Source organism: Thermobia domestica, chromosome 3, assembly GCF_964235325.1.
Source record: "Thermobia domestica chromosome 3, izTheDome1.hap1.1, whole genome shotgun sequence".
Classification (NCBI taxonomy): domain Eukaryota; kingdom Metazoa; phylum Arthropoda; class Insecta; order Zygentoma; family Lepismatidae; genus Thermobia; species Thermobia domestica.
Window position 1 is genome coordinate 335,291,278 of NC_137456.1, and position 12,795 is coordinate 335,304,072.

The 12,795-nt window shown below is 36.4% G+C and overlaps 1 long non-coding RNA gene across 1 annotated transcript; it reads left to right on the top strand.

Moving 5' to 3' along the window:
* The first annotated feature begins 305 nt into the window (after positions 1 to 305).
* Positions 306 to 10,344, top strand: LOC145681236 (uncharacterized). Its single transcript, XR_014130744.1, has 3 exons — positions 306 to 3,923; positions 8,209 to 8,335; positions 9,655 to 10,344. It is a non-coding gene; the product is annotated as an uncharacterized LOC145681236 (long non-coding RNA).
* The last annotated feature ends 2,451 nt before the right edge of the window (positions 10,345 to 12,795 follow it).

The window sequence follows — 12,795 nt, forward strand, 5'->3', positions numbered from 1 at the left end:
TGATTCTCAACCCTTCTGTTATGTATAACGTTAAAACCCCATAATAATATGTTCATTACATATGAAGAGCCTATTCGATTTCCCATATAGACTACGTCACGTGATCGGCTCGAAAGTCACATAGGGTGCTAAATCGAGTCTGGAGATCCAAATCCAGACGTGTGATATTTCAAGCACGTAACCTCCACGTGGGGCGTCCTTGGTAATTCTCAGAAAATCCATTATACTTTCTTACAGGAGGAGCAATTGTTCCTCCCCTCCAGAAGAGGGAACTTTTTCTTATTTTATATATAAACAAAACCCATCCGAGAGTTTGGAACTCTTAAAAGTACTCTAAGTGGCAGTATTACAACCCCCCCCCAGAAGTCTGTCCTGGATCCGCCACTGCTTTTTCAATATCATTGATTTTACTGAAAGAACTTGACATTTGAGAATGTTCTTTCCATATTTACCTTACGTGCTATACATTGTTTTTAATCTCTTCATTATGCCTTGGAAATAATCTTTCAATTAGCCACCTCCTTAGTATAGTTTTTGAGGTAGGTGACGACTTCATTTTTGTCATTCATTTTCCACTGACATTAATGTTCATGTTTCGTGGATCTTTACTATATTCCATCCAGTTTAGGACAATTTTGAAATCTACATTGACTCTTCTATATTTGAGCTGAATTTCAGTCATGTATCCTAAAGTCCCCATCATTGCAACCCGACAGGCCATGTTAAATAGTCATTAAAAAGACATTATTTCTACTCCTACTGTTTTATTTGCCACAGAAAGAATAGCTATTAGCATTAATCAATAGAACGTAGGAAGATATCAGTTCACACAACGTAAGTTTACTTATGTCATTTATTTGAGAACGGCAGATATAGCAAGTTGTGGCTCCCGCTCAATTTTCGTACGATGTTAGAATATTTTTGACACATTTCCTATCAATTTCATGTCCTGATTTCAAAAACGAATGTCCCCAGATATTTCTACTTTCTCATTTAATTACTATCGAAGACTGTGGGCAAAAGTTTTCCCTCTACAAATACTGCACTTTGTACTAAACATCTTTCGAAGCTAGATTCTTCTTTTTTTTTTTATCGCTTCCTTGCAATATAATGTTCTGAATATGATATGAATATTCTCAAATTTTCCTGTGATGTTTTGGCTCTGAAATTTTAGTCTAAACTGTTTTCTTGTTTTGTATTTACTTCTATTATGGTGTAAGTAAAATTGTTCCTAATGCATGTTTTTCGTGCATCAGTTTTATTTATGTCCTTGTTTTTCACCATTTTTTACATAAAAATCCAATCCAAAAATAAGGTAGTTTCACATACACACACAAAAGAAACAGTATAGAACAAGACATTCATTAGCATCAAGCGGAAAAATATATGCAGAGATGCAGGAGAAATAAACAGAGGCTAAAATGATGGAGGAAAAATCCATCCAAAGTAATTATTGAAATAATTTGATTAATTAAATTCAAATTGTAATTTCTCATAGGTAATAGCGTAGTCGTTCCGTGAAGTTTGGGGTAAATCTGTTTTCACTCTCACCGCATTTTCCAGGTTGTATTGAATGATATAAGCTCAATTCTTTAGTGGATTCCAGTGTGACGTCGTTGCTGTGTCTTCGCGCAGGAAGCTGTTCAGAAACTTATTTTAAGTAGTTTCTCCTTTCTCGTCACAATTAAGTTTCCTCTTTTGCAGCTGTGGGTACAACCACTGGTAAAATATTCATGAATGTAAACTCAGATTTCAATGGATTACCACCGCAATGTTTTCTAATGTTCTTTTTTTTTTTTTTTTAATATTTCGGCTGCATGCTTGGCCTTGGAGATGGATGTAGAGTTGTGCAACTAATAGCAGTGAAGGATCTTGTTCGGGGCCTAGGGCCCCCTAGTTTTGTGAGTGACAATAATAATTGAAGCTATTATTTTCATATTTTTTTGAAAATTTATAATAATCTCACAATATACCTATCATAGTCTGGGTTCTGACTCCCTCCTCCCAAACTTTAACCTTCTAGATTCGCCACTGACTGATAGTACTGACGCTGAGCCTTCCTGGTATTCTCAGCATTCACCTAATACAACTGCTGAAACGCTTGAACCAGGTGAATGGTTTCTGATACATTCTATAACTGATGGATTCATCCCATTAACAAGATGTTAATAAGCTGGGAATCACTACAATTAAATCTCAAAACAAGAGATGCATAATAAATCTTCCACAAACTGATCCACGGCTTTATTTAACTTTTGTTTCCTGAATAATCTTTCAGATACTAAGCAATGTTTACTGTATTTGACGCAAATCTATCAAGTATTCTACATTTAAATAAATCCGATGAAGAGTTATTATTGACGGCATATTGTACTTCCACTTGGGAATCACCTTCACTACGTGTTAACAATGTACTATAGACAACTGTCATTGGGCAAGAAAATTACTCCACTATTTATTCAATTATCAGTAGAACATCAAAAACTAAAAAAAAAAAAAACTATTTCTTCCATCAATGACTTTAAACCCTTTTATTTTTGATTCAAATCATTCAATAAATTTGTGGAAAAAATATTTACTAATATAATGCGGAATTGTACTAACAACTGCAATATTACCCAGAGCATCATTATCATAATTTGAAAAATTATTTGGCAATTTATCAAAATATCTATGATCATGAGGCATTGGCCTACCCGTCCAAAACATGCCTATAGGAGTCGAATTTTTAACTAAAGAAACTCTCATAGTAATCAGAAAGGCGCTAATTATTGTTCGTTGGCCTATCAGGAGTTGGCAACTCTGAACTATTCTATGGAAACTGAAATTCAACTTGCCTAGGCGTAACATGACTAAACTAGTAATTTTGATTAATACCTTGTACCGAAACCTAAGTTATCTCTAATAGTTGACCAGTCTCCGCTGGAATTGGTGTTGGAGATTGAGCAAGACAACAAAGTTCCTAGGAAAAGGTTCTTCTAAACTATAAATTCTCGAATTATCTTCTACACGATCATAAAACTGGAAAATGTGACTTCGAGGAGGGGTCAGGTTCATAATTGCCCTATCATTTGTCATGTGGCCTGTCTGATCAGTAGTAACAAATTGTAGATTATCATCTGAAATAAGAGTAAGAGCTGACTTCTCTCGTGAAGACATTTTCAATCTGATTTGAAGACACAAAAGTTGATCAAATGTTACAAAAAATAAAAAATAGAAGTAAATCTTTCCACAAAAGAAATATCAATTCAATAATCAAGAACTAAATTATCCTAACACTTGATTAACATTAATATAACAAACAATATACTTCACACTACGCTAACTACTAATTACTAAAGAAAGAAGAAAAAGATCGACCCTCAAATACAAGCTGCTACCAGAAATACACAACTTGTTTTAAATTGAAACTTCCGTTCATACAAAATTTACCTTAGGATTTATTTTATTTTCCTTTTCTTTTTCAGAAATACTATCTTAAATTGACGTGGTTGCAGAGATCCAAACAATTCTCAATATTCGTAGAGACACAAACAATTGATTACTTCCCAAGTAGCACAGTCACGTCATAAACACGTCTTTTTTTGGGGTTCGAATTCAAAATGACATCTTTTGAAAATTTGGAACGTCTTTATCACGTACCAAAATGGTAACAAAAATGACGTGTCAAACATGACCTAAATTGTACGTGTTTATCACGTGCCAGAATGGTACAAAGAATCACGTGTCGGACATCACCAAAAATAGACGTCTTTTTTAGGTGCTAAAAAGCGCGGACGTTCCCCGTACTGTAACTGCAGTTTGAGCAGTGCATGCTGGGAATCGTGAGCCATTTGCGGAATCGTGTTTTGATGGTATTGTTTGTGAATATAAATAATGTGTTTTGTTAAAGTCACCTGTGATAAAGGTCAGCTTTAAGACAAGTAAGTATAATTCCTATCCTATTCCTATCTAGGTGCATTCTGTGTAAAATTCAGCAGATTGAGTATTCTACGGTTTCTTATTACAGTGTATTAAAATTCCGTAGAAAGAACGAGGATACCTACATTAGGTTAACATTTGCAGACGCCTGTATGAAATTAAATATTTTAGGTAGAATACTATATAAAATGTTAATAGTGAAGGTAGTAAAATGATAATGTATGTGTTTTTTTTTCTCAATAAACCGTATATGGGAGTGTGTATGCATGGGAAAGTATGTCATTCTGTGGTGCAGTTTTATTATACAGATCCGTAGATTGTAAAATATACGGAAAAAATTGGACAAGTCTTTAATTTGCCTATTTCATGTCGAGAACAGGACCAACCAACCTCCGCGGGGCTTCTAACCCGTCCCTACTACTACTACTTATACTATGAATCCGTATAATAAAAGCTGCACGCATTGTGGTACTATTTGCCAAGGCGAAAGACTGATAAATACAAGCAAACAACGAGATGACAGTAAGTGTATGCTTTTGGAGGCATTACTGGAACAGACGGTTCTACTAAATTTTAATACATTTCCTACATTTTCAGGTTAGGTTAGAGCATTGTATTTTCTATAGCAGAATATGCACTAAATGAGGAGCTCCATTACTACTTGCAGATTGACTTCACGGAGGTTAGTGTAAATTTAGAGTAGACGCATGGGGCTAGGTTCTAGAACACAGGTACCCCTTCCCACTTAATTGTAACAAAGACAGAAAACAACGTGCCGTGCGGGGCTCTAACCCGCCTTCACTCGCTGACGCACGCTCAACAATACTATGTGAATTAAATGTTAAACTTTGCTACAGAAAAGAACCAATCTAGCTGTTAACCTATATGGGGGGGACTTGTGTTCCAGAACCTTCCCGACGCGTAGCATATTAAGTACAGTGCATAAAACACGAAATAACTTTTGCTAGGTGCCTACTAAAAAGCACAAATGCATTCTATTGGAATCAGTGCAGGAGCACAGCAAGAGGGCCCGAGCGGCAACGAGGGGGTGCATTCGTAGGGAACAGGCACGTCAGCGAAGGATAATGGAATAGCACACTTACGCTTACAATGATTTCACTATCACTCAAAATGCGGCTTCACTCGAGCAGACGGTTCTACCAAATATAAAATTTGTAGGTAAAATATTATAAGAAACATTTTTCGTGAAGGAATGAGAGTGTGAATATAAGTAATTACTGTCAGTGTACAGCATATTGAAATGAATTTTAAGTGATCAGTGAAAGTATTGCATATGTAAGTGTGGTTTTTCTCGTTTAGACGTATATTCCCCGTCGCTGACGCGCCTGCTCCCTACGGACGCATCCCGTCGCTGCCGTTCGGACCCTGTTGCTGTGCTCCTACCCCTGCTTTTTAGTGGGGAGCTGAAATAAATTGGTTCGTGTTTTTTATTCACTGAAATTGTTACGCTTTACGTCCACTCTGTATTTGTACTGAGGCCTGAAGTCAATCTGCAAGCACTAATGGAGCTTCTGATTTAGTTCATGCTCTGCTAAAAGAAATGCATTGTTCTAACCTGATATGAAACTGTAAGAAATATGTCAAAATTTGGTAGAACCGTCTGCTCGAATAATGCCCAAAATTCATTTCAATTTGCTGTGTACTGACATTAATTACTGACATTCACACTTTTATTCCTTCACAAAAATATGTTTCACATCGTATGTTACCTATGAATTTTCTGTTAGGTAGAACCTACTGCTCGAGTGAACCTCTTTGGGAAATGACCCTCGGCAATTGTTGCAATGCCAATCGTGTATGACTTCAAAGTTAGAAACAACGAGCCCTATGAAAGTTCTAACCCCTTCGCTCACTCAGTTATGTTTTGTTTAACCTTTTGTAGCACTACTGTCTTAAATCTAGTGAAAAAATCCACAAAATAGATGAATATTTGGTAGACCCGTTTGCTAAAGTAGTGCCCCCATTGTATATGTGCATAATCAATGGGAGGATATTACCCCAGTTGAGACAAGGTGACCAGAACTTTTACTTTCAGAAACGGGACGCATACGAATCGGCGACGGGGGGTGGGGTGACTTTCACATTGCATTTTGAGACTCAGCAGTGTTTTCAATTTACAAAATACAAAGTAAGAATGATAACACAGCGTTTCTAACTTAAGTATTACCCAACAATACTTTTAACTACTTCAACACTCAGAATTCCCACTCAATTTCCACTTGAACCACAGAACACTCAATTCTCATTTGAATATTCAGAAGTTCTAGGCACGGGTGAACCTTCCCAGTAAGTGTTGGTACGGAAGAGTGTAGAATTAGCATTGGCTATTTATATTTTGAATAATAATTACGGGACACCTGGGTCATGTTTGCTTAAAAACGGGACATTTAGGCTTCCCGTTTGAGAATCTGAAAGAAACGGGACAACGGTTGAAAATAAGGGACTGTCCCGGCCAAAACGGGACGTCTGTTCACCTTGAGTTGAGAGCACTCTCAAACTGCAACCATCGCCCTGCTGCACCTACACACCCTCACAAGACACTTGGCTACCGTAACTGTGCTACAGAATTCGGTGTGGAAATCATAATGTAACGGGTTTTTGACTGTTCGAATATTTTGTTCATTAATTGAGTAGACAGCTCCCTCGCATTTTAGATTACAGTACTTACTCCAGTGCCAGCATGTGATGATGGGTACTTATCAATGTTGCCACTGAAGTTCAAAAAAATATATTCCAGCTCAATTAAGTATCCTCTACATGACTATATTATTATGATTTCCACTGCTAATCGTGAAACGATTCAAAGGAAACCAAATGTCTTATTAAGTGACCGTGGTTGGGGGCTGGTGCTGGTTCCAGTCAGATGTGTTTAAGAGAGCTCTTGACATAGGGAATATCCTCCTAATGTTTATGCGCACATTAACAACGGAAGTCTCTTTGGGTCAAAAACCTGCTTTCAGGTGGAACACCAATATCTCATCATTAAGAAGAAATGAAATTAAATATTTAGTTTCACGCCCCAGGAAAGGCACCGAGCCTAAGGAAGATGGTGATAATGAAATGTGAAAAATGGTGGTATGAAGAAAGTGGGCGGAAACGGGAGAGTGTCGAGAAAACTCAGGCACATGGTGTTTGTCCACCACAAAGCCCACTTGGCACGAGCTGGGATCAAACCAGGGACCCCACGCACTAGAAGTGAATGCTCTACCACTGAGGCACTGCAGCCCCATCAGTAAAAAAAAATACCTCATTGCTTCGGGGCTTACATATCTGCTGCCACCAAAAGGAAGGTGTGTACACAAGAGGGGCGGATCCAGAGGTGACGACTGCCCCTCCCAGAGTAGGATATTTTTCATTTTTTTTAAAAAAATAAAACCTACCCCAGAATTGGAGCTCTTGATTTTTTCAAGCTTGTATTATAAATGTAAGATAAAAACTTTTTTTTTTCACGTTGCAGAATTTAAATGAAGCAATACATAGCAAGAAATTACTTGCCTTGGTGTTTTTGGTCAGAAAATGTCCGCGTTCGAAAACGCAGGTAGTCATTTGTGTTCTTTGTGTTCAAGATGCGATATTTTACGCTCTCACTCCGTTCTCAAAACCGATCCCTGCTTCTTATGGGGCCGCGGTGGCTCAGTAGTAGAGCGTTCACTTCTGGTGCTTGGGGTCGCGGGTTCGATCCCAGCCCTCGCCAAGTGAACTTTGTGGTGGACAAACACCGTGTGCGTGGGTTTTCTCGGGGTTCTCCCGTTCCCTCCCACTTTCTTCATTTCACCATTTCATCCATTACTCATCATCACCGTCACCTTTAGCCTAATCGGCATAATCGTGGGACGTAAAACTCAAAGATTTTCCGATCCCTGCTTCTTGTTCACAACGGGCAGACAATAATCCATAAAATCTATCTGTCCACAAGTTTGTCAATATTTATTTTGCGTATCTTTCCATTTAAGAAGTGGCCATTCCTGCATCGAGGTTGGGACGATTTCGGACTCTTCTTCACACCTTCCTTTTTAATACTGAAAATATCCAGAACAGAAAGCATGTGAAATTTATGGCTGATATTTTCCTGCCAACTCATTTTTCTTTCTATAAGCTCTGTTTTTTATTTTTTTTAATACAAAATGTAGTAAAAACCCACTTTACTGTTTACATAAAATTAAACTGCTTCATTTCATGTTAAATGTATTTAGTCGTTGTAATAAGCCTAGGTGTAAATACATGTTATTTGCCAAAATAAGCCTTGTATGTACTCCCACTTTCCAGAGCGTGTGGCCAATGCTCCTGCAAATGATGAATTGATCAACAGCAGACCACCTGACCCCTTTCTGCTCGTCGAGCTGCTCTAGAAATATCACTGTGGATGATGACATACATACCAAAGTTGCGACAGGTGAGTTTTTGACATGTTATTTTATAATACCCATGTAAGAAAATGCCGAGTAAGAAGAAAAGAAAGAAAGTAGTAATATTTTATTAGTACTTAACTAAAATAAAATAATTGTTGAACAAGGCAATACTTTTATATAAATGAAATATTCAATTTAACTTCCACGATCAGGCACTGAGGCTAAGGGAGTCGATGATGATGAGAAGTGAATTAAATAGTGGAATGAAGAATGTGGGAAAAATTGGAGAACTCCAAGAAAAGCCGCTTGAAGTGAGCTGGGATCGAATCATTGGCCCCAAGCACCAGAGGTGAACGCTCTATCACCGAGCCACAGCTGCGCCAATTTTATTTAAATGTAACTGTTTCAGCAACTACCCTTGTCTTCTTCAGATACACTCTATTTATTTATTTATTTATTTATTTATTATTTTAGATTTTTGAAGGTTTCCGTGTTTATTAATTTTTATTCCTTCAGCAATTATTTTATTTGACTTGAGTATTTATATATAAGCAAAGCTTTAATATGGAATGTATCACATGTTATAGTGTTCGCGTTTTTTTTTTTTTTTTTTTTTGAATGGATAAAAGTACTCATCCCGAAAATATTTTTCTCAACAGAGGGGTAAAATATAATTTTCACCAATGAGAAGTTTTATTATTATTATTATTATTATTATTATTATTATTAATAATAATAATAATAACTGCCGCAACTTATAACCCTGCACAGAACAAATAATGTGACGATTTTCACCCTACTGCTTATGACAGAATTCTGGTTCTAGAAGTTTTATTTTTTAAAAATACTCCAGTAACAAGTGATACTCCAGTTTGCTCACAATTTTTTTACTTTTCGGAATACATAAGTTATACACCATTTTGTTTGTATCAATATCGTATCAATATACTTGATCGTCACTTTTAGCTCACATCCTAAAGTTGGTCTTGGAGTGGCATTTTATATTGTGAGCACATACGTAATGTAGCCTTCTATGAGTGTTTCAGAATTATTTGTCATGTATCTGTATATACAAAGTCTTATATCCCCCAACTTGTTTGATCCTCCTGAACAATCAGAGTTAACAGCTGCAATAAAATCAAAAGTTAAGCTATTACAGAATAACTAAAATTAATGGTAGTTTAATTTCGCTGTTTGGAAGGCCGTTAAAAGTGGGACTTCATGCAAGCGAGTGCAGTAACTAATCGTTTTATTGCGTATTGATTGTAGTTACACATGACGTATTGTAATTATTTTTTAAAATTTTCTCCCCACCTGAAAAATTGCACTATGATTGTTCATGATTTTTTTTTTTCTGTTTCAGTGTTCCTATCTGTCATCGTTGGGAGGAAAAGGGACCTTTCTCTGATGCTTGGTTTCCAAAGAGCTGGTGATGGAATTTAACTCCCGCGGAAAAAAGAGCAAAGTTCACGTTGTGCAAACTAGCCTTAAAGACACTTATCATTCGTGAGTAAAAATAAAGATCTTCAAATGAACAAATGCCACAAATCTTCAAAATGTTAGTAGAAAGATATTCACTTCAATCTGCCTTGTTGTTTGAGGATGAAAAGGATTCGGCATGCTTGAAACATGTTGACCTGTTCCTCCTCGCTTTGTTGGAAATCAATGTAAAGGCATCTCTTTCGAAAACTAAAAGATGGAACAAACTGCTACTGGTATAATAGATGGGATAATAAGTGGGATACTTACCGCAGTCCCCATTTTTAACCTACTTAAGCACGTGAGGCTTTTTTGATATGATGCTGCATTTCTGTACTTTCAATAACTATGAAAGGTGTTTTCCTTCATACGAAATTTATAGAAAAATTTGATTCTTTTTATTTTATATTATTGAAAGATCTCTGTAAGTTTTAGATTATAACCAACAGATTTGCATTGTCTACATATTTCTTGTTTGTATTACAAATAATAAAGACAATCAGTGTTTCTTGTTGCATTACAAATAGCATGAATATTATTTTATACGACAAAACGTGCACATTGTACATATAACTAATAAATGTAGAATTCAAATTAATGGTTATGTGTTTTCGCTTTCATCCCTCAGAGGTTAATTAATTTTAAGATGTACTTTCTTTTTCGATTTTTCACCTCCAAAATAAAGGTGTCTTAAATTGGAGTTATAAAAGTTTAGTCCTAAATTTTGTACTGTCAATAAAACCCATTGTTCTTGTGTATGTGAGTGTGTGTTGGATGTGGGTGGTTGTGTTTGTGTGTATGTGTGCGCATACTAGCGTAATAATGGATAGCTATAAAATTTATGGAAGCACGTGTTGTACCGTAATTTCATTAAGAAGAAGGTACTAGTAAATACACATGAATAAATTCCAGTGACGAAATGAGTGGATTCTTCTTAGTACTAAGGGCCGCGGTGGCTCAGTGGTAGAGCGTTCACCTCTGGTGCTTGGGGTTCCGGGTTCGATCCCAGCCCCCGCCAAGTGAACTTTGTCCACGTAGTGGACAAACACCGTGTGCGTGGGTTTTCTCGGGGTTCTCCCGTTTCCTCCCACTTTCTTCATTCCACCATTTCATTCATTCCTCATTATCACCGTCTCCTTTAGCCTAACCGGTATAATCGTGGGACGTAAAACTCAAAGATTTCATTTCATTTCATTTTCTTAGGACTGTAAGTACAATGTTCCTTTATTTTTCCATTTCATTCTTTGTTTTTACCATGTTTATTCGTCTTTTCTCATTCTTAAAAGTTATGTAGGGCTTTTTTTCCGCCAAGGGTGAGTCTTACATTCAAGGGCTTTTTTTTATGTTTTTCAAGTCGATTCAATGCGTCTCGGTTTTCTTTTTAATGTATGGCTTTAAATTTATCCTTTCGTGGAGCAAGCGCTGCCGTTTCTTTCCTGTTGCATTAGGTATATAATTATTCCTCGACAGCTATTGTATATTCGTTTCTTAATGTGTAGATAAATATACCACACATTAAGGCGAATATATACTCTTCAATAGGCTAGTATCCAAATACTAAAAAAATATAAATCAACAAAACTAGAGGTGGTTAATTGGATATGGAAATCCCCAATCCATAGATAATACGAACATTCGGAGAAGCGAAATTTCCAAATTCTTGGTACAGACCAATCAAATAGACCACAATACTTTGACGTTCCCCAATGTGTGCTTCCGAGAGAGGGTGGTGATGTATTTCGCTGTGGCAAGATCTAGGGTTCTTAGGGTCTATCCTGATCTGTTATTTATTACAATAACCCAGTGGTCTTACTTATCTGGTATAGGAGCTTGTAAATTATTATGCAAATTACAACACAATGGTGAAAAATCAAGCAGCAGCCACAAGGATAAATTTATTTTCATTATTGTTTTTACTTATAATAATCGTTGTACAATTGTTATTCGTAGACTTTTTTTTTTACCCAAGAAAAGTGTTGCGGCCAGAGATCAGTTCAGAACTGTCAAGAAAAAAAAAACGCAGTTAAGAAAATAGAAAAAGTATGATTTTTTCTTTTTTATCATTTTTTTTAAAAAAATGTGTTGTAAGCTGTGTGTTTTAGAGTAGATATTATTATTATTACTATTATTATTATTATTATTAATATTATTATTATTATTATTATTATTATTCAGTTTCATATGTCCAAATAATCATAAATTGATGTGTATCCAGTGTTGACATTAGGAATCTCAATCTATGTATAGTAGGATCTCGATTATTCGACACAGTTTCAGGGTTATTTGTTTCAACCACTATTCAACCAATCTATTTCAAAATTTACAGGGCCAGAACTAGGTAGCCCTAGTAGCCTAACCCCTAACTTTGGTGCAAAACGGTTGAATAGGGGCTGGTAAATAGCCTCAAAAGTGTGGCGAATAATCGAGGTAGTACATGGATTGAAATTCCTAATATCAATACTGCGGATGCACATCAATTTCTAATGGTTTTGACATTTGGAACTGAACAATCCTGTCAGACTTCCATCACATTTGAGATAGCGAGAAGCAAAGGGGTGTAAGTGACATTTTCAATAGAGTATGTATGTCTCTAAAATGGATTCTGCATTGCAAAATATACAAACTGCATAATGCAGTTCGGCGTAGAGCATTCATGGGTAGACTTTCTATTGGACTGCGACGAGCTTCACCATCCAGTTTGTATATTTAGCTGTGCAGAATCCATTTTTGAGACATCCATACTTTATTGCAAATATCGCTTACACCCCTTTGCTTCTCGCCGCCTCATTTCGAGAACGCCCCCCCAATTCACATGAAGGGTGTGAAAAAGACGTGATTTACACGTGGAAATCACGTAAAAAAGACGTGATTTACACGTCATTTCTATGACGTGTAAGAGACGTCATAAAAATCACGTCATATTCTATGACGTGTAAAAGACGTCATAAAAATCACGTCATATTCTATGACGTGTAAAAGACGTCATAAAAATCACGTCATATTCCCGGACATTTCCACGTGGGAA